General features: G+C 40.4%; 1 protein-coding gene and 1 long non-coding RNA gene across 4 annotated transcripts in view; one reads left to right on the forward strand and one right to left on the reverse strand.

Moving 5' to 3' along the window:
• Positions 1-5,164, reverse strand: part of CAP2 (cyclase associated actin cytoskeleton regulatory protein 2) — a 69,505-nt gene extending 64,341 nt beyond the window's left edge. The window contains exon 1 of the mRNA XM_065831769.2: positions 4,930-5,164. The gene's annotated coding sequence lies outside the window, so the exon portion shown is untranslated. The remainder of the gene's footprint in view (positions 1-4,929) is intronic.
• LOC139827214 (uncharacterized) lies at positions 4,155-26,491 on the forward strand. Of its 3 annotated transcripts, none has more exons than XR_011737552.1 (4): positions 4,155-4,330; positions 10,865-10,988; positions 21,973-22,054; positions 24,994-26,491. It is a non-coding gene; the product is annotated as an uncharacterized lncRNA (long non-coding RNA). The 3 variants fall into 3 exon arrangements; XR_011737553.1 differs by lacking the exon at positions 24,994-26,491 and adding an exon at positions 23,373-24,322; XR_011737554.1 differs by lacking the exon at positions 4,155-4,330 and adding an exon at positions 4,360-4,502.
• The last annotated feature ends 149 nt before the right edge of the window (positions 26,492-26,640 follow it).

Consider the following 26,640-nt stretch of genomic DNA (forward strand, 5'->3'; position numbering starts at 1 on the left):
GAGTCACAGAATCACAGAATCGACTGTGTTGGAAAAGACCTCAGAGATCATCAAGTCCAACCCTTGGTTCAACTCCAGTCCATTTACTAGATCATGGCACTAAGTGCCATGTCCAATCTCAGTTTAAAAACCTCCAGGGACGGTGAGTCCACCACCTCCCTGGGCAGGCGATTCCAATGCCTGATCACTCTCTCCGTAAAGAATTTCTTTCTAATATCCAGCCTAAATTTTCCCTGGCAGAGCTTAAGCCCATGCCCCCTTGTCCTATTGCTAACTGCCCGGGAGAAGAGACCAATCCCCATCTGGCTATAACTTCCCTTCAGGTAGTTATAGAGAGTGATGAGGTCACCTCTAAGCCTCCTCTTCTCCAGACTGAACAACCCCAGCTCCCTCAGCCTCTCCCCATAGATCTTGAGTCCAACTCCTGTCCCTGCATAGGACAACCCCACATTTCACACCATGTGTCTGAGGGTGTTGTCCAGTCTCCTCTTGAACACTGTCAGGCCTGGGGCCGTGACACCTCGCTGGGGAGCCTGTTCCAGTGCTCCACCACCCTCTGGGGAAGAACCTTTTCCTCATGTCCAACCTGAACCTCCCCTGGCACATCTTCCTGACATTCCCTTGCGGTCTGTCACTGGTCACTAAAGAGAAGAGTTCAGCGCCTGTCCCTCCTCCTCCCCTTGTGAGGAAGCTGTAGCCCCATGAGGTCTCCCCTCAGTCTCCTCCAGGCTGAACAAACCAAGTGACTTTAGCTGGTCCTCGTATGGCTTCCTCTCCAAACCCTTCACCAACTTTGTGGCCCTCTTCACAACACTTCCACACCCTTGTGTATCTCTTATGTATCCATATTACTCCAAAGCCTGAACAGCTGGGCTTGACTTCAGCCAAATTAGCGAGTGTTCTTGCTCTTACCAGAACATCCTGGGGCAATTATGATCTCAGTGCCCGTGGCCAGCTGGTCTCGGGCTCATCGTGGCTGTCCCATCCATCCTGCAGCCTGTGGCCCTTCTTCCAGCATGGCAGCAGCCAGGAGGGGCTGAAGCAAACTTTTTGCCGTTTGAGCATTCCCTTTGCTCTGCCACTCGCTTGTGATCTATGCTGATCACAAAAACTCAAGGCCTTCTCCATCTCCCATTCTGAAATTCAGCCCGCTGATTCTACAACATTGCCAGCACTGCACTGAGTTGTGCCTTTCCTTCTGATTTGGGATGAAATGGGCCACCTGCTACTAATAAAGACCTTTCTATTTCCTGCTATAACATGGTTACTACTTAGAGGCCCTGAGTTTTAATGACAATCTATGCAACCTTGCTCACTTACAAGATCTGAGACATTTGGCTATTTATCCTTCCTCTGTTTCAGTGTGAGCTATCAGGAAGCTCAGAAAGATCAAACTGGACTCATCTTAGATGCTTGTACAGTTAGGCTTTTCTATGATGGTTCTTTTAGAGGACCCAGAGCTGTTAGGTGAATTATTCTGCTGTTTCTTCTCTCTAAACAATGACGAATTACACATGGAAATGTAAATAATTCTTTACATTCCTTCCAAAAAGCAATTAATTAAATAAACTAATACAAAATATAACTTTAATGCATAGGATCTCAACATATCTTCTTGGAAAAATACAACACAGTTCAATTATGTACTTGAGCATATACCTGTTTGTTGTTTTTTTTTTTTTTTTAATGTATGCTGCAAAAGCATTAAGCCTTTGATTCTCAGCATACTACTACTGGTGTTTTGAATTTTACGAGTGTTTCTTTAGCCTGCTATTCTCTGAAAAATTGTGGGTCAGACTGAGCAATTTCTATTAGCAAATACTCAGGAAAGTAGTCTCACTGGGACCATTTTTGTAACAAAAAGTCCCTGAAATCTGACATAGTCAGGATACCTTCCAGACACAGGTGAAATGAAGACAATAGTAGCCAGGATGTGTATGGACTAAGGCCATGTCTATGCCATAAAGTCTTGCTAACATAATGACAAAGATCACAGAGGTGACCCCAAAACCCATACCGCCGCTGAACTAGCTGAATCAACAGAGTCTCTGCCATAGCTGCAGCTGTGCTTATGTGTGCTTTTGTCATCTTAGTGTACACTGCTCAGTAGAGGTGCTGATATTCTGGTACAGCTCTAGCAGTGACACTCTCGAAGAATAGCCAAGTCTTTAGAGTTCACCGTATTTCTTATTCGAAGAGCCAACAAACGATTTCTGCCAAAATTACTCGTTTTTCAAAAATATGTGAGCAACTGGAGCTGATTCTGTACCTCAGGAAAATGACAAGTTCCCAATTGCTCCTCCTACTATGAGAGAAGCACCTAAAAGTTTAGCGAAAGGAATTAAAATTATTTAAATATACTACGGGTGCTTAATCAAACAAAATCTTTTAACCAGTTAATAATAAAACAGCTGTTTGAATAACTGCAATAATTTATACCTGATTTGTTGTACATGTTTCTTTGGTTTTGCCCCAATAAGCATGATAAATAAAGAATGTTCTCTTTCAAGTAGTCAGATGTTCTAATAGGCAACAACTGCAACTACTTGGTTTGCTGCTGTTGCACATGATATTAAAACTCGTACATTTCTTTAATGTATTTGGCGGTTCATCATTTTTATCTCTAGAGTTCGAACCTCTTGCAGCGTTATTGTCACTGACAATCCACAGGCTGAAACATGGGAAGATGATCTGACTTGCTCCAGGTAATGTCACAAGTCAATGTCCAGGCTGGGAGCTGAATACAATCCAACTGGTTTCTAGCCCTCCTTGCTGCGCTCTGCTTCTTTTCCAATACTTGCTACTTCAGATTCCCATGAGTTTTAGTCCTGGGCTCCAATGTATTTTACATGGTTGATAACAATTATATACTGCGATTAGAAAATCTAATGGGGGGTGTTTTAATTCATGTAGTCTTAGTACCCTTGCTCCTTATGGTATATTAAGAAGCACTTTTTCTCCACTAAAGTGAGTACCACACCTGAGAAAGAATAATGAAAACATGTCATAGGTTGGTTCTACTGTCATAGGAAACAATGCACATCCTCTTCATTTTTTCTAAATTGAGAAAACATTTTATTCATTACATTTGGAATTGTGCCTGTCCACCTTCTACATCTGAGCAGCATTCATTTCAAGGGGAAGACACAAATGAATGATAAGAATATTCTGAAGTCTAGCATTTTTTGTTATCCCAAAGACCAGAAAGGGCCATATTGTTGTTATGAGCCTGCCTTTGCTACAGAAGGTGAGTTGCCTTTGTTCTTGTGCTAACTTGCTCAAATAGAATCAGTGTTATGAAAGCCTTGTGTTGAAAATGTACAGAATCAGAAAAAAGTTTATTATAATTTGCATAATAAGCAATTAAAAGGAAATGTTAAGATAAAATTTGCATAAAATTAGGATATCCGGCTCACAGTAATGTCTTAAAAGGCCAGCTCTGAGAGTACTATATTGAGTTTCAACTCTTCTATCTACCACTTTGCTGTTCTAAATATTTTTTAAAGTTACGTTTCTGAAGTAGGACTAGTTTCCTGATTCCAGTTTCACAGAACAATGAAACATGGTAGTCCATGAACCACTGCCACTTTTGCCTAGCTCAGAAATAAATTAATAAAAATGTGCAGTATTGATCCCACCCAGCCCCCCTACTACACAGACTCCTTCCAACTATTTCCTAATAGACTGACCTCTGTGTAGGTTTTTTTTTCTGAAAACATTGTCCATCATTGGAAAACAACCACATTTAGGTAATGCATATAAATAAAGCTTTCTTCCCCAGATGGTCTTTTTAAGACTGCCTCTGTATCTTATGAAACCTGAATTTTACTCCATATAAATCTTCAGTGTTGATCTTGTAATGCTGAGATACAGACCCAGAGCCATCCTCAAAGCAAAGGACAGATTTTCCATTTTTAGGTGGGGTCATGACAAGTTCTCCTCGGCTTTGTGCCGGCTGCGTCTCCGGGGGGTTACTCCTTTCAGATGTCAAGTTATTGCAAAGCGCAGCATCTCAAGCTTCACAGTTCTTCATCTCTGCCTTCCTCCCGCCCCCTCTGAATACCATCTTCTATTTGGAGAATCCCTTATACATTTTTATATAAAGGTATATTCTGTCTTCAGATCTCTAATCATAAGATGCTGTTTAAGTCTTTGCTCTGGGCTAAACCTGCCGGCTGTGCAGCCACCTCCACCTCATCCCCTCCTCTGGCTCCAGGCGCGGGGGACTCGGGGACTCCAGCCCAGCTCCCCACCGCACCGCAGCTGCCTCCCTCAACATCAGATCATCTTACGCTGATTAAGAGAGGTCAAGATCGGCATCGCTTGACAGGTCTGCATAAACGAGCGGAGGGCATTTTTAGTAACCTGTCGCGAAGCCGGGTTGCTCGGCACAGCCGAAAGCCCCCCGGCAGTCAGTCCGTCAGGGCGGCCGCCGGCGCTGACCAGGGGCTTGGCGGAGCACGTCAGGCTTCAGCCCAAAAGCAGATCCCTCAGCTGCTGTGGTATTTTGCTTTTTTTTTTTTTCCCCGCTACCATTACGTGTCCCCCGCGGCTCTTTGCATTTCTTCCCCGGGGGGTGGGGGAGGCTTTCCGGGCGCAGGTGACAGGAGGGAGGTTGCGGGGCAGAGCGGGGGGTCCGGGTGGGCAGCGGCGCCGCGCCCGCGGGGCCCTGACCCAGATCGCGCCCAGGGCAGTGCCCGCTCCACGCACTGACGCCGCCGCCCCGCAGGCCTCGGCCCCGGCCACATCCCGAAGACAACCCCCCTATCGCTATCCCCCCCTCCCCAAGATGTCCGCTGTCGCCGGCGGGAGCGCACCCACGGCCCCGGCCGCGCCGAGCCAGGCCCGCCCCAGCCTGCCCGGAGCCGGGGGGAGGTCGGGCAGCTCCCCGCATCCCGCCCCTCCCGCCGCAGCCTGCTCTTGAGTTACCTGTTTTGATGACCCGTGTAGCTTTTTTTTTTATCCCCCCTCCTCTCTGCAATGAAAATCCGTGGCCGGTCACTCGCTCCCCCCTCCCTCGCCTCTGCTTTCCTTCCTCCTCCTCCTCCTTCTCCTCCTCCTCCTCAGCGGGAGCCGGTGTCAGTCAGTCACATCAGCTGCCCGGGCAGGCAGGGAGAGAAATGCCCGGCGGCTTCCGGGAGTGCCAAATAAAGACAAGTCCAGAAAGAGAGAGAGACGGTGGCAGAGATGGAGAAAGAAAAGCAAAAAAGTGGGTGGAGTGTGAAAATGGAGAGAGAGGGAGAGGTGGCTCTCGGCGGCGGCTGGGAGCCGGAGGGGAAATGGCAGCGGTGGAGCATCGCCGAGGAGCCGGGGAGCGCAGGCACCTGGCCAGGGACAGTCAGGGCAGGGGCAGCCAGGGCCACAGGCATGGTGGCCCTGCTCGCCCATCGGGCACCGCTGGGGTGAAGGGGATGCGAGCACCCCGGCTCACGCTGGGAAAGGAGAGCGGGGTTGGTGTAGAAACCAGCAAACCGCTTGCATGGCAGCGGAGGCTGAGGGCAGGCTCACTCACATACACCAAGTTTATTGTCTATGCAGAGCTGGACTAAACCGTACCAACTTGGCCCACAGTGGGGCTACTGCCTTCATTCAGTGCACCCAGCAGGCAAACCCTCATGCCTAGGCCTTGTTTGTCAGGCTTGTGGGCTTCACACTAGTCCTTAGCCCAGGTGTTTTGCAATTAACGCAGTGCTCATCACCACAAGGTCCCAAGGGCCATCTGATCATCCACCTGAAATCTGCTTCACCTCCAAGTGTCAAATGAGCTGGCTTTCTGCATAGAAGCCTTGGGAGAAGACCACAAATTCACAGCCTTTAAAGGAACAGTTTGCTCTTGAATGGAAAAATGATTCATTAGTTAGTGATAATAAAAATGACCACATGTATTTTTCAAGTCAGCCATGTGGTGGTGTGAAAATTGGTAGCACTCTTCCCTGTCAAATATATAGCTTATTTTTGAAGACTTTGTGTTTCATTTCTGACCGTTTAACAACACCACTATAAAATATGGAACATAAAGATTTGTTTTAATTGTGCAGCAGTTAAATGAGGGCTGAGGAAAGTCATATTTTAACAAGGATGCCATAGTTTACAGAAGCTCACAGACCTCACTTGCCTAAAGACAACATTAAGCAAAAGCAAACTAACTACAAGGATCTGTCTGGGATCCAAACTCACTAGTGCGGTCAACGCAATTGACATTGGAAATTGCAAAAACCCAAATCAAAACAGTGCTGCAACTTTCTGTACAAAGTGAAAAGAATTACTTCTCTTTGGCATTTATAAACAGCCAGATAAAAACAGCAGAACAGCACAGGTTTTAAACCAGAGGGTCTTGCCAAGCTTTCCAAAAGGGAAAAGGGTAGTGTGGAATTGAGGACCAGATTGCAAAAATGCACAGAGCACAGAAGCTACTTAAGAGAAACAAGAAACAAGCCCAGAAGTTATCTTTCTGGAAAGAAAAACCAAAAGGATTAAGAAACTGAAGCTACTACATTTAGATTAAAGCTCAATCAAGGTCCATATTCCATATAACTCGGAGAGAAAAAATAATCCCTATATCTGTGCAGTGTCAGCATGATAAGTGGAAATTTTAAGATGATAAACGCAATTGAATTTTGTAGAATATCAGTTTAATTTGAGGAAAATCTAATGTAGTTAAGAAAAGTTTTACAAGCTCTTACTGTAAGAGCACTGTCAAGCACTGCACATCATCCATTTACATCACAAGTGCACAGAAAAAAAAGAAAAATCATTGGGCGTTTCATTTCCATGGAAAGTCTTATGAGAGTACCACACTGGCAGATGCCACACATGTCTAAAACAAGTTCCCTCTAACACATCTTTGTGCCCAACTTCTAGTGCTTTCATCACAAAACAAGTTAGTTTTTCTCTTCCCCAGGAGAATGTTGGCAAACTTAAAAGGCTAAGACTAAGGTAAAGGGAACAACATGAAGTAATATATTTGGTAAGAAGGGAAAAGAGGAAGATTCAGCAACTGTAAAGTGAGCTCACAATATAGAGAAAACCCAGTGGGATGCAAATATGTGAGACGTAGCCCCTGAAAACATTAGAGAGCTTTGCAGTTTCTGTATAAATGAAAGTGAGCTTAATGGGCAGCTCTATAAAGAACTTCATAGTTATTAACTCAGGTTGAGCAACAGCCCCCTAAAGAGAAAAACTGAATGAGAGATGTGCAAAGTTTGGACTTTGCAAAATACTGTACATGCAAAAATATTTACTAGATGACATGCTGTTGTTTCATCCCATCAAGGAAAAAGAAGCCTTGGGCAGCAATAAAAAATATATTTCCAAACTGCTTGGCATTAACATCAAGTGAAACACTGAGCAAGAAATGGCTGCAAGATCAGACTTCTGGGCTGAGTACTTTGCCCTCAGTCTAACAATGCATTCATATATTGCTTAGTTTTATAAGCAGAAAGTACATTGATGCCAGTAATTGCAACATTAAAAGTTTTTATTTGTGTACTTTTTTTAGTGGGGGCAGGGTCACCAACTTCAGGATCAAATCATTCAAAAACCCTTTACAATTCTAATTTATGCTATAGTCCTTCTGAAATTATGAGTCCTTATGAAATTACGCAAGAAGTGCAGTAATAGCCCTCTTGTGGGTAGTTACCCAATTAAAAAATAGTAGCTCATGGAGCGTAGCATATGGCATTTAATATAACTGTAAAATTTTTTTTCATTCTATTTTTTGACTTTGCTGCTGCAGACAATCTATGCCAAGGCTGGCATGTTTTATTCCCTTTTATTGAAGGTTGTATTTCTGAAGTTGTGCAGGGATCCCAAAGTACACGTCAGAGGTTTCAGAGATAGGCTATCAAAATCTCTATAGATTGACAGCATTGTAACCTACTTAGAAGAAAATGCTCTGGTGCATCTTTTATTTGCATAAATGTTTTCTCACAGAAGAAAACTGTTGAAAATGTTAATGCTTATCTCTCGGTATTTGTTGAAAATGGACTTTCAATGTATATGATTGTAAAATGTCCTTCTGATACAAGTTGCATCTATCTGATTCATAGATGAGTTTGGAGTGTACCGCAAATATTGTCCCTCATTTCTTTGATTTAATGAAGTCTATCTTTGATGGAGCAATGCATAAAATATTATTAATAAGATGAATTAAAATTTCACAAGCACTTACTGATGTGAAAATAAATTAGAATGTCATGTGAAAATCTTGGTAGTGTGACTTGCTAGATCTCCTTAAATCATATTGGAGTGCATTCAGGACATGTCAAGATGCCTTTTGCTTTCCAAATCTGCTGTTTAGTCTACAGAATTTGAAAAACAGCATATAGCTAATTAACTCTTTGAAGGAGCACTTTGTGGGTATCTTGTACGGATCAAGTTGTCAAGACAAGCAGGAAAAAATGAAAGATTCTGCCAAAGAAGTGGACTATTTCTCCTCTTTCAAACTAGTGTGAAACAAGGCTGAATCGGTCATCATTCAATTTGATAACCTGTAAAATAAGATTATGGCAGATTCAAATTACATTTGGTTTCATAGATGTCACTCTACTGCTTTCTTTATGTCTTCTTTTTATTCTCTTTTATGCAGTAAGCTCTGGGGGTGTGGACTCTCATTTCATAATTGTACATTAATTAGTTGTATGCTTCTCTTTAGGCATGGCAACATAAAAAGTTAAATAATAAGCACGTGCTTATCATTAAGTCTGTCAGTAATGGCATCCCTATGTAGCAGAGCACTTAGGCATTCCAGTTGTATTTAAGCAACTTGTCACATAGGGATGGAATTACTCACTTGTTTATAATTCAGTATATGTTTAAGGGCTTTGCCAAATCCAAGGGGAATATGTCCTGATCTCACAAATACTAATCTTTGTGACTACTTTTACTAATGGTAGTTTTGCCGTTTAATTCAGTTCCTTAGAGCTGTTCTTTTGGGAAGGTTACTCAGTGAAAGTTGTAGGCTTGGGCCCCAGTTCTGCTAAGTATTCACATTGCCTGATCTATTTATTATCATGAGATACAGGCTTCTGTTGTATTTTTTGTAAAAATCATGGTTTATACAGTACTGGGTTTTGATACTGATTTTGAGTTAAGTTTCATGGTTTTCATTTAATTACAGGCAGAAATTTGCAAGGAACTTTTAGTGAGCATGATTTAACTGAGAATCAGAGGAAGGCAAAATTTTCAAGCATGTGAGTGTAATGTTACCATGTCACCTGGAGCTACTGCCACAGCTTCTTTGCCTCATTCAATCTGACGCAGCATCCTTAGGAGCTTCAGTCACTTTCAGAATGCACAAATGGGTCAGGCATGAGAGTCTGGTTTTTTAATCTGTGTTTTCTTGTGGCTGCAGTTTTCCTTTATCAGGTGACATTATTTTCATTGTTGTCTGTTGCTTTGTTTGTTTCATCACTGTGTCTGCAATGGCATCAATGTCATGACCAGAGCCTGTCAAGACTTCCTGCATCTACACCATCAATAAAAAGCATCAGTCCCCTCCACGTACTAAGTGTTAAAATCCCTTATCTGGTGTTCAGTAAGAGCCATTTTTGCTTATTGCTGAGGAGGTTCTGCCATGGCTTACTTTTGTCCCTGTAAATTCAGATTGCAAATATGTTTTTTCAGCCCCTAGAGGCAGAAAGCACAGAGCCAGTTCTAAACTTTTTCCTGGGATGATTTACCAATGATTCCCTGAGATCAATGTTCTTGTTGCCTAGGAAAGCCCAGACAGCTGGTGCAGCAGAAGTACTGAAAAATCCAGACATGCAGAACTTTTTTTTTCCTAAAAAGCTGGGGATGTCTGAGATTCCTTTTGTTGCTATTTTTGAAATGTTGGGCAATGACCAAGTAATGAATTCAAGGTTTACTGTACAATCCACTGGGCTAGAAACTTAATTTTTGTTTAAAATAATTACGCAATCGCTCGATTCTAGGAAATGGTGCTATAAGGTAAACACCAAATTATGTAAAACTTGTGGTAAAATCACATAAATTGATAACTTTGTGAATGAATTTTTTTTTTACGGAGAGAACATTTAGTAGGATATAATCAACAATCTGGGCAGATGACCAATGTGTATTCTGACAGTTACGTTTTAGTGTTTTTCCAAGCACTTAACTAGACTGTGTTCTTATTTAGACAGTGGTTCCTAAATAGCATAACCCCAACTGCAGTCCTTGCAGGCCAAGTCAGTCAAAGGGACAGAATTCCTCTGTTCTTCCACAATGGTTAATTAGCTACTGGGTGACATTTGCTACCCCTTTCTGCCAATGCCATACCTTGCTGGTTTTGTCCTCCATTTCCAAGCTCCTTTGCACTGGATGGGTGAGGGGAAAGTGAGATAAGTGCTCAGTGCCTGTTAGATCAGTTCCCTCAGGCAGAAGATAAAGACCTTTACCTTGCCATATACACCATGCTTGGGCTCGTCCTATGAGGACCCATTTAGCTGTTGATAATAGGATAGGATAGGATAGGATAGGATAGGATAGGATAGGATAGGATAGGATAGGATAGGATAGGATAGGATAGGATAGGATAGGATAGGATAGGAGAAAAGAAAGGAAAAGAAAAGAAAAGGAAAGGAAAGGAAAGGAAAGGAAAGGAAAGGAAAGGAAAGAAAAGAAAAGAAAAGAAAAAAGAAAAGAAAAGAAAAGAAAAGAAAAGAAAAGAAAAGAAAAGAAAAGAAAAGAAAAGAAAAGAAAAGAAAAGAAAAGAAAAGAAAAGAAAAGAAAAGAAAAGAGAAAAGAGAAAAAAGAAAAGAGATAAAAATAGAGGGGAAAGACCACGAGTTTTGGATGTGAATCTTTGAAATCTTTTACCTAGTTCTTGAAAGATACTCAGGTGATTTATGCTTTTCCAATACAGAACTGGAATGCCAGAGGCGACAGCAGTGTGAATTTTCTTCTGCTCCTTCAACCTCTCCTTCAGCTGAGGACTTGAAGAGTGAGGATCTCTCAGTTTTATATCCTCCTGCAAAATGAGACTGCTGGTAAGGATCTCCAGGTACAGTATATTGCTTAAATTAATATGCAGTTTTGTCAGCCTAAATTATTATTTTACAAATTATGACTATATAGATTAGGTACAAAGAGCTGATCAGGCACAGCAGCACAAAGCCTGGTACAGCCATTCACTTCATCTTTCATATTCTCCATGGCAAGTGGAGTTGCATCTTTTCTGCAATATTCTGCGAGCTTTCTAACACCACCCCCCTTTTAAGGGGAAGGAGGAACAAAGAAAAGGAACAAAACATATTTAAATTTAATGCCTAAAATGGATTAGAAGGAACTATAAATATTTCACACTGATGAGGTGTGGTTCCCCTCAAGTCAATGAGTGTTTTGTCACTGATGAACAGGGTCAGCACTTCACCCTATATTTCTGGGTTCATGTTTCACTTGAATAAATGTAGCAAATTATTTAAGTATCAGAAATAATATTTTTGTTTCAAAACTATTTGTTTGTTTCATTCTTATTTTCTCGCATTCCTCTACTTAAACAGGCTCTGTACTTACTGCACCATATTTCTAAAATTGATCATTTTATTTGGAAAAGAATATTGTTTGCTGTCCTGAATAATTCATCTTAGAATTCTTTTTTAATCCCCCATCAAATGTGCCATTCTTGTGTCTTCATAAAGGAAAAGAAAGGAAAACAACATTCTAAGGCTGATTTATGAATTAGACCATGAACATTAAAAATACATAAAGCCTTGGGATAAATAAGAACTTCAATTTAGATTCTGGTTCAGTTATATTGGTACCTCTGAAACAACACTCTTGGTTGTGTACAGATTTCTTTTAAGGTAACTGACTTATCACATAATATGAAAAAAGGAGCATAAGAGAGAAATATAATGAAGATTTTATATTTGTTCTTGAGCTAATATAACTGACAGTGTATGTAGGATTTGAAGGGAAACAGAAATGCTTAAAGTACAATAAATATTCAACAGTAAATACAATGCAGTTTATAGTAGTTGTGAAACAACTGACTAATAGTTGATGAAAGAACTTTTTATGTAAATTCCTGTATATCCTACTAGATTAAAATGTAAATATTTTAGATGGAAAGGAAAGAACTCGGAAGCATCTTTGTAGATAGTCTGTGGCCTACAAGCACTTCTTAAGGACTTTCATTAGGTTACTGTTATACATTTGACGTACATGTCGGATTAGCGAGAGACCTTTTATCATTGCTTCAAGTTGTGCCAGGGAAGGTTCACATTGGATATTAGGAAAAATTTATCCATGGAAGGGGTTGTCAGGCATTGGAACAGGCTGCCCAGGGAAGTGGTGGAGTCACCATCCCTGGAGGTGTTTAAAGGATGTGTAGATGTGGCACTTAGGGACATGGTTTAGCAGTGGACTTGTCAGTGCCAGGTTAACAGGTGGACTTGATGATCTTAAAGGTATTTTCCAACCCAAATGATTCTGTGATTCTATGATCTGCCTCTACAGCCCAGCTGCTGAGCTGGGATATCTCCAAGTCTTTGCTGTAAGCAGCTCCAGCTCATTTTCCCAGTATAAGATAGACTCAGGCATTGCAGCTCCTATAAAGTGTCATTTCAAAGCTTTGTCTCTTTAAAACATTAAATGGTAATAACCAAAATAGTTGCGTGTCACCATGAAGAATGTATTTACAAAGTCAAACCAGAATTAAAGGCGCACATTTATGCCACAGCATATAAAAGGTTGTTGCTTGTAGCTGAGGTGACCAATCCTGAAATGTCACCCCCTTCCAGCCGGCGGCTTCATTCAGCCTGTAACAGTCAGCCAAAATGGTGGTGTTTACCTGTGGCTGGTTGCCTCAGCATGGCTGAGTGGTTTGTCTCTGGCTTCTCTGATCTCCTGTGTGCATACCTTAGCCATAAGCAACATTAGGGGCTACATCAGGGAGCAAGAAATGAATTGTTGAGAGTTCTTTTGTATAGCACTTAATAAAAGGGAAATAAAATGTGTTAGAGAAACAATGGACTGAAATCTTTTGGGAAAACGAAAGAGAAGAGGGTCCCCACATTAACAGTCTTGGAACCATTGCCAGATCTCCATGATCAGTTGTGGTGAGCAAGATATATATTCCCCTCTTCCTGAGTCATCCATCAGTATTTATAATGTTTCACCAGTGACAATGTAATAATGTTTAAGAAGTTGAAATACTTCTGAAGTGTATCTTCCTCAGGAATCCTCATGGGATTCAGAACAGATCTTCCCTAAACCCCTTATTAATGTTATTGAACACATGTGGTAGAGAAGCTGATATGCTCCACATATGGGAGTTGTTCAAGGTTGACTTGTTGATTGGTGTCCTGATCTTTCTGTTATACAGGTCCCCAGCCAAAAGGTTGCGTGTTTTGTATGGTCATTTACTGTTCAGTTAATAAAAGCAAAACAGAAGGGACTATGATTTTTTTACTTCATTTTGATTTTTTTTACTACCTTTTTTCCACTCTCCTGTTGTCGTTTTGGATGTCAGTTCTAGGACATTATTCACAACCTTTGTAATGTCTTCATTTTCTGAAATGCAAATAGTCATATTCAGGAGTACTAACCCAAACCTAGATTTGAAGTTTCTGTATCACATTTCTGACTGTTGGCTGGATGCCAACAAATAACAAGTGTTAGAACAATTAGTTTCACATAGAAGTAAAAATGTGCATATACATTTTTTTCCTAATACTGACCTGAAAGAGGATAATGAGCAAAGGCTCAGATCTTCAGAAGTGTTGAGGCCTCTTTCAAAAATATTTCAGTACAGACACTAAATAGAAGATGGGCACTGCCAGTATGCATCTGTATGTGTCCTGGGGCCGTTTTTAGCAATTGGAAGTTCATATAGGAGCCTTTCTGAGCAAAACACCTGCTGATTTTAGTCCAGTTTTGTTTGAGAGCCCCGGGTTTGATCCAGGATGACTGAAGTCAGCACAAGTTTAGCCATTGATCTGGAAGAGCAGGTGGCAGTCCTTAGGGGTCTGCTCCTGTTCCAGCTGAACTCAGCTGAGTCGCTACCTTTATTTAATAGGCGGGCACTGTAATTCAGCAAATAATTAGAAAAATATCAGTAAAAAAATGTCCTTAAACCTTTGTGCAGCTGAACGAGCTTACCTTTGAAGAAAGCTCATCCCCTTCAGATATTGGGGCTGTTGACAAGAGCAGGGGCAGCAGCTGCTGTGTGGGTGGTGGGGTGCGTGCCTTGCCCAGCAACCTCATTCACTGGCTGTAGATTCCACCTCCCACGCTCCACCTGCACAGGCCACCATTACTCAGTTTCTGTGCAGCAGCGGTAGGTTCAGCCTGGTGCTCACGCTTGGCTGAAAAGCAGTTGCAGTCTCTCTTTTTGAAAATCCTTGAATGCTAGAGATGTTTTTCCAGCCCTCCTTATGCAGTATTCATCAGCTTCAGAATAGCTGGAAAGGTGTGACTGCATGCAGGATGAGAAGTACAAATGAACCAGTATTATGTTAGGACTGGTTTGCCGTGTATGTGGATGTGCGTATGTAGGTACACACAAGTGATCTATTTTGGATAAGGAATTGCGGTACTGATAGTCATAATAGTTTCTCTGTTGTCATTACACACATTGAATTGGAGGGTGTGCTGCTAAAATACCTAGTAAAGAACACAGAAATATCCCTTTTTCTCTCTGTTTTTCTTTGCTAATACTTTTTTAGTTTGTAATTTTTTTAAAGAAAACCACATTAGCTTTTCTTTACTTTTATTTGCATGCTATGTAGAATATGTAAAATATAATGTATAGTAACTATATAATGAGTAATATATGTTATATATGGTATATAGCATAAGGTCTATAATGTATAACGTAGGATATATATAAATATCTATCAGAGAATCACAGAATTGTTCATGTTGGAAGGGACCTCTTGAGATTATCTACTCCACCTGCCCTTACATTTTTTTTGTTCCAAAATTATTTTTCATTTTAGCAAGGGGGTCCTTTCATGCAGTTTCTTCTGCTTTATTTAAACTGTTTATATGATGTACCCTAAAAAAAATAAACCAAAGGTAAATATATACATTATATAAAGTATATAAAATAAATGCACTTTTTAGAAAACTTTAAATAATTGCATCGCTCCTTTGGAATTAATGTGATTTATAGCATCTACAATTCTGTGTCTGAGTTATTGTATGTTTCTTTAATACAATCATTCTAATCATGGGGTTTTTACCTCTTTAGAAACTGGTTTGATCATTCCATGTTGGAGCCACACCCTGAAAAGCCGAAATGCTTTGCACACCTAATTTAAGATTTAACGTAGTATCAGTGTTAAACCTGTTTCAGTCTGTCATTCTCTTGCTTAAAATATCTCCAGGGTTTCTATTTGCCTGTTTAGCAGATCTATTTATTATAATCTGCCATGGTTTAGAACCTGATTCCTGCAGTCTGAGGTGTATAGTGCACTTTTCTTCCATTAAAAATAATTGGGAAAAAATTCACTGGCCCTTTTTTTCCCAAGCGCATTGAATGTAACAAAAAGAGCCAGCTTGATAGCACTGTAAGCTAAACTCTCATAATTGTGCTCAGAGCACACAACAGACAATCAGGCCTCCTTGCTTAAACCCTGAAACCTTCAGCCTTTCACCTACGTGCAGCTGGTTTTATGTGCTCTTGCTAAGGTTTTCAGCAATGGTCATGGTTGCAGATCACCGAGAACTGGATTGGTACCACCTCTGATCGCTCCTGCACTTCTGAAAAGGTTTTGTGGGAAGAAAAAAAAAATGGCTTCCTAATTCATGTTGCTTTAGGCTATCATGATGCTACAGTCTAAAAAGATTCCCAGCTTTAGAGCTGCAGAATCCCTGGCAAGTTCAGGAACCTGACTCCACAGTGACCTTTTCTGAAATAAAGGTCAGCATGCCACGAACAGACTTGCCAAGTCAACTGCTTTTCCCTGTAGACTAAAGCTTTGTGGTCTTATCCACAGATCTCTTAGGAAACTTGGCCAAGCTACTGCTTTTTTGTTGTTTCAGGCACAGTTTGTGTGTTGAATGGAGTTTCATAAGGTGAGAGTGATTTCAGTACAATGGAAGTAAACTCAGCATTGAAAGCGCTTAAAATTCATTCTGTGGCTCCCTCTACATTATCTCCGATTTTTTACAATTTTAATGCAGATTTCCTAGATGCATTCATAGGATTTGGTTCTGTTCAAGTCTCACTCTCCCATTTTCATGCTTGTTCTTTTGTTGGCTCGAAGTTGAGGCGAGATGGGACTTACTTGTTGCAGTAGGGAACAATCTTTCAATGGTTTGAATTAGCTTGGGATCAAAAAATATCCACATGACTGACACCTCGTTATTACTACCTCATTATTTCCTATGCCATAGCGCTTTTAAGCTTTTAAACAGGGGTTTATTGCTTTTATTTTAGGGGAGCATTTTTGGGGTACAAATTCTGGATAGGCCATTACCACTTACTTTAAACACGTTCGTAGAAATGTTTTGACAGTTGTGGGTGGCTTGGGGTGGCCATTTGCCTTTGGCAGTGGCTTGGGGCTTCTTGGGTTTAGCTGAAGATTAAATTTGGGCCAGAAAAAATACGTGGTCTTCCCATCCTCTTCCTTCAAACTTCTCTTTGTGAGATAAATGGACATTAATATTGAAAAGGCTGCAGAAGCTGAATATTTTATTGTACTAAACCTCTCTGGTATCATATTTTCCTCTACGTTTCCTTATTTCTGTTTATTTGCATCTTAGATTAGGGTACCTGTTTAGGGCAAGAACTGTGGGTAGTATTAATTAGCTAATGTATCTTTGGAGATAAGTATGTGAATTTTTCTGTTATTATTTTAGAAGTAGACTCTTACCTGTAACAGTTCTTTTTACCCATTAAATGTTCTGGATCAGATTCTCATTTCTTCTAGGTTTCCAGACCTATACTGAAAGCTGCAGGGATCTATTGATTTATAGCCATTGCACATCTGACCTAGAATTCATGCAGTTATTTCACCGAAATATAATCTGAAACTAGGAATGTGTATGCTGCTAATGACTTCAAACTTTATTTATGTGACTAGCAAAAATACGTGCCAATCAACAGTGGCTTCTATATTGAATATTGTCAGTAATTGTGCAGTCATGCTCACACGTACCTCCTAAAAACCTGGAATTCAGAGGCTGGACACAGATATGGCATTGGAAAGTGGAAGCTCCGAGGTTGCACTGACAAGGATCGATGAATGATGGACTGATCTGAATAAAGATGTTACTCTTTTAATTTTTTATTAAGCTCAGAAGCCTCAATCAAGGTACTTAGAGCAGAGTAAGGTATGAATGTGTCAAATTCCTATGTGAGTCACAGACTAAATGCTGTGGATCAAAAGCTCAGTGGCTGAACTTTGCAGTGGTCTTTATAGCAATAACTTGCATTTGAGAGTCCCAGTGATAGCTGTAGCTACTGCAGGTTCCACGTTCAGATACCTCTGCAGCATTGCAGCTTAGCACAAATACATTCACCTAGAATTTGTTATGTGCTCTAAGGAATAACTTGTCATCAAACCTGTGTATCAGTAACTATATATGTAGTGAATAAAGGTGGATTGTTCTCATCCATGGCAAAAAAAGCAGAGGAATATACATCAGTTTGCTGTTTAGATGGCTCAATTGGCTCAAATCAAGTTTTGTGATACAACTGGCTCTTCAGTTGTTTTATGATACTTTCCCCATCAAGTTCCATCTGTTTCAGAAGACTGACAGAGCTGAATTTGTGGAATTCCCATTATTTCGTATGATAAGAAGGGCATAGTGAGATATTTTGAGTCTGGCAGCACCACTGGCTATTTTGGCTCATGTTGTGCAGGATGAAATGGGATTCACCATTACCAGCTCCACGCGCGTATTGTAGCTGCGAGCACTGGGTTGTTGCTGTGAGTTGTATCTCCTGACAGGACACTTGTAGTGCTGTCCAAAAAAGAGGAGGGAGACTCGTGGTGACGTGTAACGTGATGTTTAAATTTATACAATTGCTGTCCTTCAGTAATTGAGGGAATGTTGGATTTTACAGCATGATCCCTGGTCAACTGTGAAATTCCAGTGCAGCTTTATGAGGAACTGAAACTTTCCAGCAGTCATTTCACCTATATTGCAACAGCTTTTTCTGCCTTTTCATAACTTCCAAAATACTCTGTCTTTCAAGATTATGGATTTGCTGTGACTACTCATTCAGAAAAAGCCTGCTGCCGTCTTTTGTCTGAAGAGAAGTTATTTAGCAAACAGGTAGCCTGTATTGATGCACTGTCTTGGCAAGGTAAAAGTGGCCATTAAAACTGCAATAATTCCAGCTCAAGTATTTCAAAAGAACTTATATAATCTGCTCTTCTCTTTTTAATGTGGAAAAAAAAAAAGAGTGTGTATTTTTCCAGCAGTTTTTTTTTTCTTTTTCAAAGAACAGCCACAACAGCATGTCACAGGACAAAGTCAGTGAAAGCTATACAAGGATAAAACCTGGCCCACTGATACCAAGTTTGTTTGAAATTCCCCTCCTGCACACAGTCATCTGAGGCATTTGCAGCTTTGCGCTACCACACCTGTGTTCGTTACCTGGCCTGCCCATCTTTTACATTCCACACGTTGTCTGGCTCTTAGTCCACATGCAGATGCATGCACGGATATTCACACCGCAGTGAGCAAAGATGATAAACCAGAACCAATAGAAATGTTGAGGAAAAGGCCGTGTAGAAAAGACTTATGCAGCTGTGTTCATCTACATGTGTGTAAGTGAAAACAGGTAACTTTGTCTCAACACTAAAATAATGTGTTGATGAAAATAAAATAACCAATATGCAAAAAAATGCATGTTGAGTGCATAAAATGAATGTTTTACGTATGTATTTGGTATTCCATAGCACTCATGAGATAAAATTCGATATGCAATTATGTGAAATTGTTTACTATATTTGGTTAATTGTTTCTGTTCTTTCATACCTTACTGTTTGATGATAGGGATTCAAGACTGACATCTGTTCTTGACTTACAGTCTGTGGCTTTTAGAGAGTTACAAATGTTCATTTGCAAAAGCTATGTGGAAATATGTATCACATGTAATATAAACATTGTACAGCATCCATGCTGTGTCAGCTCTATTAACTAGATGCTGACACCAGTTTTATTGAAAAGTGAGACTTGAAAATTAACCAAAACAAAAATATTGTCCTTCTCTTCAGGCACTTAGAGGTCCTTGTGCACCTCCATTCACCCTCATAAAAGAATATTTAAATGGCCTATGTACTTATGGAATTTTGGTTTAATGATTTTTTCCATAGAAAACTTCATTTCAAACAATGAAAAATGTGGTGGAAGGTGTTCCTTCCATTTTTCTTTCCTTCTTAGACAAATTTTTCTTCTTTAATAAGCTGTTTACTGGAGGTGCCACTTTTTACAATAGACATTTTGATAATTTCAAATGCAAATTTTCACAAAATCATCTTGATTTTTCTGAAATGGAAACTAGTTGAAATATATTGTGAACATTTTCCTCCAATGGTTTCAAATAGTCTTTCTAAACACAGGCTGTGCTCACTATTATTTCTTACTGCCAATATTTGATATCATAGTGAAAGTTGTATCTTTAAGGCTGCTAGTGGTTGTTCTGTGAGTTAGCAGCAGAGTATCATTGCCGTTGATATGACACGTTCATAATTTATTGTGTTGCAATATTGCTTTTATGATTGTCTCTATGAACTGTCTTTAGGATTTAGCTCAGTTCTAATCTGAGAGGCAAAGCTAGGCAATCCCTGTCTTATATTTCTATTTGAAAAACAGAAAATCTGCAGAAAATATTTTACATAGATGATAAAAATAAAACTGGGTGAAGAATCTACAGAAGCAAGCTTTAACTTAGGTGAGCCAGTCCCCCTTGCATCCTTTTACATGTAGCAGAAAGAGTCTCCTTCTGACAATAATTCAGAGGATCTGTGTGTCTCTTGATCACAGAGCAAGACTGTGGAGATTAACTCTCCTAAAGTTAGGCCTGTGGAAATGACTAACAGTTTTCTCTATTAGAAACAAGTTCTGCTTTGCAGTGGACTACAGGATTCACCGCTGGAAAATGTAAGATACAGAATGATAGTGTTAAGCATCATCAGAGAATACTTGTCTAATTCATTGTAGGAAGGGAAGTACGTATCTCTTATTGTCTTCCCCCCCCAAGAGAGAAAGTAGTTGAGCCCGTTCTTGCCATTTAACTTGATGTAACCCTAGATACAGAAAGTGATTCTGTATTTTGTATACAGAATATATAATCCCATTCTCATTTCTCACTGTCAAAGATATCTGGTGATCTCATGTGGAAAGTTCAGAGTGCTGTGTCACGGTCGGCATATTTGGTTTCTTTGGAACTAGGCAACCCCAGCTTAGTGTATTCCAAATAACAACGTTTCTTATTAATAGGGTTCTTTTTTAGAGTATTGGTAGTGCTTGGAAGGTATGGAGAATTGCATGTGCTAGATGATGGCCTAGTTAATTCTGGAATTTGATTCTCCTTGATTTCGTGGGCTGACTTACAAATTCTTTCTCTTTTTATCAGAGAAGATTTTTGCAAGCACCAGAAACTAAACTGAAAAGGAACACAGGATTTTTTTCTCAGATCTGATAAGAATCTTGTGTGTTGCAAATATACCACAGCTGTCTTGACTTTAGAAGTGTTTGAAAACATCTGTTAATGGACTTTATTAAAACCATCTAGTCTGAAGACAAGACCACAAGGCCCGATCCAGAGTTCTCTGATGGTATCTGGAGAACTTTCAATTACTTCACTGGGATGTGGAGAAGACCACTAGACCCTTTGAGAGGAAAACAGTTTTCAGTCAGTATGAAAACATCTGTGATTCTGTTTGAAACCTCTTTTCCAGGCTCTGCTTTGTCCTGCTGATTCTGTGCTTGCTTCTGTCCTGACCACTGCAGTGATCAAGCTTGTTCTTAAACTGCAGGCTCCTCTTGGTGTTTTTCAAACCCTCGGGGTACAGTTCCCTTCTCCTTCTCACAGTTTGAGAATAAGTGGGCAAATCCAGAAGTCCTTTTTCCTCTCCCAGCACCAGGAGTTTCAAAGAAGAAAAGGGAAGAGGATGAGCAGAGGAGCCTTCCTCTGCAGTGGTAAAGGAGGGTTCCTGTCTCAGGCCCTTCCAAACATGTGCCCCGTTCTGCAGTCTGGCATGATATTTATAAATGGATTTTCTGAGTTCATTACCTATTTCAAAGCAAGTGCTGGATGCCAACACATCTTTTCGTGGCTCATCTGTGGACAGTGGGCACCTGTTGCAGAGAGATTCTTCACCCAGGCCTCTCCAGCAGATAAATCTAAGCTTCCACCTGGATAAGAAAAGGTCTTGATTCAAAAGGAACAGCCCTGGGTGAATCACATAGAAAATTACATATGCAGATAAGATCTTTGGGTTTTGTTTGTTTGTTTGTTTTGTTTTAATTATTATTCTTTTCTGAACCTCAGGCACATTTATTCAAGTGACATTGTTAAAAGGGAGCTTGTTGAAAACCCGGTTAGGATTCCATAACATTTAACTGCTTCACATGGCCAGATTTCATTTTACTTTTGCTGAAATATGGAAAAAAGGAAAGAAAATATCTTTGAAATTTATTTTTGAGTCCATTTAATTGGATGGCAATTAGATTTTCCTGTAACTATACAGGTTTGAGGCAAAATTTTACAAAGGCAAGATACCATGAAAGCTTTACCTGCTTCTTGAAGTGCATAAGAATGCATGAGTGTGTGTGTCTAAACTGTCACACATTTAAGAGGAATTTGTGTATGAAGTTTTTTTCTTGACCATGGAAGTCAAAGGATTCACATATACCAAAGTATGTTTCTTAAACATACAGAGAGCCTTTTTTATGTCAGTTCCAGAGGCAGCAGTCTGCAAGAGTGGTGTAAGGATCAGGGATACTGTTGGGCTAGTGATTCTAGATTGTGAGCTGAAATTAGCTGAAATTTCTTCTAAATTTCAGAGGTTTTGGACACAATGTGGGAGATCGGCAGTACTTAAGAGAACAGAGAACAAGATGCGTGAAATCTGTGAAACAGCAAGAGGTGAGATTTGATCATCTGATCACGGATCATTGTATTTTTACCACCTTGGTGATTTAGCACCATGTTCCACTCCTTCTCTCAGCTTCCCAGCATTCACCAATAGCCAAAAGAAATTTTCAGTTGGGTGCATGAAAATCTTGAAAGGACTTGGATGAGATTCCTGTTAGGGCAGAAGAAGGCATTGGAAATCTGCTGTCATCCCATCAGCCCACAGAAACACTCCAAAATACCATATTCAGTGGGAGAGAATGGAAAGTATCTAGAACACCAAATGTGACAGCTGGAAATTATTTAAAAAAATACACAAGATGGGTAGGCCAATAATGTTATGAGGGGTAAGAGAGGCAGCTGGAAGATTTAAAAGAGCAGGCCTGAGAGCAGCTGAAAGATGCCAGCAGTCTGCTAGCAAGAGCGCCTGAGAGCTGTGTGTGATGAGAAAACATGCCAAAATGATAAGAAAAACAGCTGGAGAAAAACAAAATTTCAAAGCCCGTGAAACAGGGATGGATATGCAAATTCTACTAACACTATTGAAAGAGTGAATGAAATAGTTTGGTTTTTTTTCTTCTGTATGCTTTCATAAGTTACTCTTGTTTTCACAAATGACCTCTTTCTGCAGAATCTGCAAGAGTTCTTTGCTGCTGCCGCCTCCTCCTCTTGATCTTTTGAGATTTGGTTGTTTCCTCCACAGAAAACACCTGTCTCTGAACAATACTGTTCACTTGTTAATAGTCTCTTAAGCCAATATTTTAATAGTTTATTTTTCTATTTCCTGACCTTATCAAGATTTTCCCTGCTTATCATTCCAAATGTGAAAACCCCTCAGTGGAATGCCATTCTCTGTGAAGAAAATGCACTCGTAGCAGTTGTTTTTAAAAGTTCCACATCTCATTCCATGTCAGATCTATAAGACTTAGATGGCTTTGTATTCCAGAGGCCTAGCTGAAGGAGCTGGCAGGCTTGAAGGACCTGATGAACAGGCTCTAGAATTTGGCAGGGCCTAAAACAAGCTTGTAATAAGAACATGGTGACTTGGGAAAGTAAACTATAAAAACACACAGTGGGGCAGATTTTCAAGGCTTTATGCATTACAATTGCACCTGTATTTTTGCATGTATTTTATTATATGTAGAGCTTATAATTTACTTGCATCTGATCACAAATTTGACTCTAGTCTGGGTGTGCGCATCAATGATGTGAAGACATATGCCAATATCTGCATACAGTAGCATGTTCTTTACCTTTGAAATTGTGGCTGTGCTGCTTTTCAGCTCTGAAAGCATGAGACAGTATATGTGTACTTTTTTTTTTTCCATAGATCGTAAGGAACAAAGAACTTATGTGAAAAGAAGAGTACACGATAAGATCTTAATAGATTCTGTCCCATCAGAAACTGAAATACAGCAACATGAAGAGAGCAAACATGCTGTCTAGCTCCTCTGAAGCTGTTTGCTAATGACCTCCAATGAACTAGAAAATGTTAGAGAGCATAGTCTCAGCTTGAAGCCTGACAGGAGAAAAAACAGCAGGCAGAGAAAAGGATGCAAAGAAAGTGAAAGAGAGAATGGAGATAGTAAATCATTATTTTTCAACAACAACAAAACCCTAATCAGGCAGCAAATTTTTGATTGCTACCTGACCTACACTGTTAAGTCCAGGCCAACAAGAAAAACAGAAGCAGTTCTGGAGGACAGGAAAGCAGACTTACAGAATAATAAAGTAATAGAGCTAATGTAAAGGACGAGAAGGTATAAAAACGCAGATTAAAACATATTAGACTGAGCATTTTCTGAAAGACATCTGAATGATTACCAGTTATTATTGGTAAAATGTAACTTACTATGTAGCATATACTAAATATTTTAAATAAAGAAAATAATAGGGCCACGTCAAAAGATTTACAATCCAGTCTGATAAAATGTCAAATGAAACAGAGAGAGATAGAACATTTGCCAGACAATGTTATGCATGTTTGGCATAGGGAAAAATACGTGGAATCAGTGAGAAGAAATGTTCGTGATGCAAATTAATTGTTTTTAAAGAGAGCGTGTACATTAACTTTTCAGACACCTGAAAGCCTTTGACTGTGTATTTTAAAAGAAGATCTTTTGTTTTGGAAGCCCTTGACACTGTATTCCCCTAACAGGAACAATTAACCAGAAGCATAAACTAACAAGAAATTTTACATGTAAGATCTAGTCTTGCACTTCTTATGCTTAAGTAAATTTCTCTCTTGGAATTTCAGCTTCCTTGTTTTCTCCATGATTAGCAGCAGACTAGGCAATTTATTATTCTACATTCTACTGTAAATATAGATGGCCTCTGTTTTATGAAAAAATGAGTTTGTGAGAAATGAGTGCAGGTGCGCTTATCTGAAAAGAAGTAAGATAGTGGATTTGAGAAAAAATGGGGGAGGCCCCATCCAGCTGTTTTTTCAATGCATTGCCTTTGATAATTGAAAGAGCCTTGCCTGCTACATGTCCTACTTCCCAGCCTGTAGGTTAAGAAGATCTTTGCCACTGGCTTTGCACCACCTTGTGACTTAGGACTGAGTTCTCTCCCCCAGGAAGGCTGTCTGGGTTCATGTCTTAGCCCTCGAGAAAAGAGGAGGATTTCAGTTGCAGAAGGAAGTACGGTTTGGTCAGTTATGTTTTTAATTAAAATGAGGCAGTGGTGGAGAGACTGAATTTGCCGGAGCGTGAACCTGTAAATCAAGTCAAGCTGCTATGAAGTCTACAAACTAGAGATGCGCCCAGGTGGCTTCATTTAAATGGAGTGCAATAATTCAGTTTTGGAGTTGGCATGGTTCCCCCACATGCTGCTCTTTGAGTGATATTACTTCATAGTGTTTCTCAAAAAATCCCAAGGTGGGGTGCTTTCTACCACTTCTCAAGAACGAGAACGCCATGAGGGATTTCACCACTGATAATTTTTTCCAGACTCTGGGGAGTAAGCAGAGCATCACTTTGGTATTTCTTTTTCCTCTCCTTGACACCAAGCCATTCTCAGAAGAGGAACCAAAGTTCATCACAAACCTGAACAGGTACCTACACTTATCTTCTTTCTACCACATCACATTGAACAGCAGAATTATCTTTCCACTAAACACACACAGGTGTTGGAGTGTGTTCCCATACCACAAATTTCGGAGCAAGACAGTGCTCGGTAGGGCAAAGTACCATTTGAAAGGTTTGCAGGCAGCTTGGTCTGCTCAACAGCAAGGCCTTCATGAGTTGTTCAATGTGGCATTGTTTTGCAAACACAGGCAACCCTCTAAATACTAGGATCTGTGAATAGTTCATTAAAACAGATATTTTCTTGAGATCATTGCTGATTTAGGAATTAAAAACCAGTTAGTATCGTTAAATCTTTTACCTCTGTGACTGACAGAACCTGAGACTTTGCAGGTAACCCTGCTTAGATTTAATAACACCCCACTGAGAAGCAATTTGTTTTCTTGTTGGCATATTTATGACTTTGTCTTCAGGAGTCATCAAATGGGCAATAATTCCCCTTGTTGTCAGCCAGTTAAGACCTGGAATATCTGCTCTTAGTTTTTAAACTCCAAACAATCCTACCATCCTAAGCACATTAAATACCACAGCAAATGTCAAGAATCCATGAAAATCTTTTGATGTTTGCAAGTAATAGCACTTTCACCACCACTGAGCAGACTGCACTTCTGACCCCTTTGGAGCAAACCTCTCTGACCTCCAGCAGTTCTGTCAAGTTATGTTCATGCCTATCTTCTGTTTTCAGTCTAAGCCCTGGCTCCAGTCACAGAATCACAGAATCACATAATGTTAGGGATTGGAAGGGACCTCAAAAGATCATCTAGTCCAATCCCTCTGCCCTGGGTATCAAGCTCATCTCAGTTGTGCTCAAAGCTTTGCTGTTCTGTTCTCCCTGCAGCAAGGGCTGTGGCACTCAGCAACCAAGCTGTCTTACTGAGATGGAATATCATTAATACAATGCAGCCGCCTTTCAAATGAACCGTATCTTAAGAGCAATGGAATCACAGAATGTGAGGGATTGGAAGGGACCTCGAAAGATCATCTAGTCCAATCCCCCTGCCAGAGCAGGAACACCTAGATGAGGTTACACAGGAAGGTGTCCAGGCAGGTTTTGAATGTCTCCTGAGTAGGAGACTCCACAACCTGCCTGGGCAGCCTGTTCCAGTGCTCTGTCACCCTCACTGTGAAGAAGTTCGTTCTCATATTTAAGTGGAACCTCTTGTGTTCCAGTTTGAAACCATTACTCGTTGTCCTACCATTGATTATCACCGAGAAGAGCCTGGCTCCATCCTCATGACAATCGCTCTTTATATAGTTATAAACATTAATGATGTCGCCCCTCAGTTTCCTCTTCTCCAACCTAAAGAGGCCCATCTCCCTCAGCCTTTCCTCATAAGGGAGATGCTCCACTCCCTTAATCATCTTTGTTGCCCTGTGCTGGACTCTCTCCAGCAGTTCCCTGTCCTTCTTGAACTGAGAGACCCAGAACTGGACACAATATTCCAGGTGTGGTCTCACCAGGGCAGAGTAGAGGGGAAGGAGAACCTCCCTCAACCTACTAACCACCCCCCT

The sequence above is a fragment of the Patagioenas fasciata genome, chromosome 2 (genome assembly GCF_037038585.1).
Source record: "Patagioenas fasciata isolate bPatFas1 chromosome 2, bPatFas1.hap1, whole genome shotgun sequence".
Lineage (NCBI taxonomy): Eukaryota > Metazoa > Chordata > Aves > Columbiformes > Columbidae > Patagioenas > Patagioenas fasciata.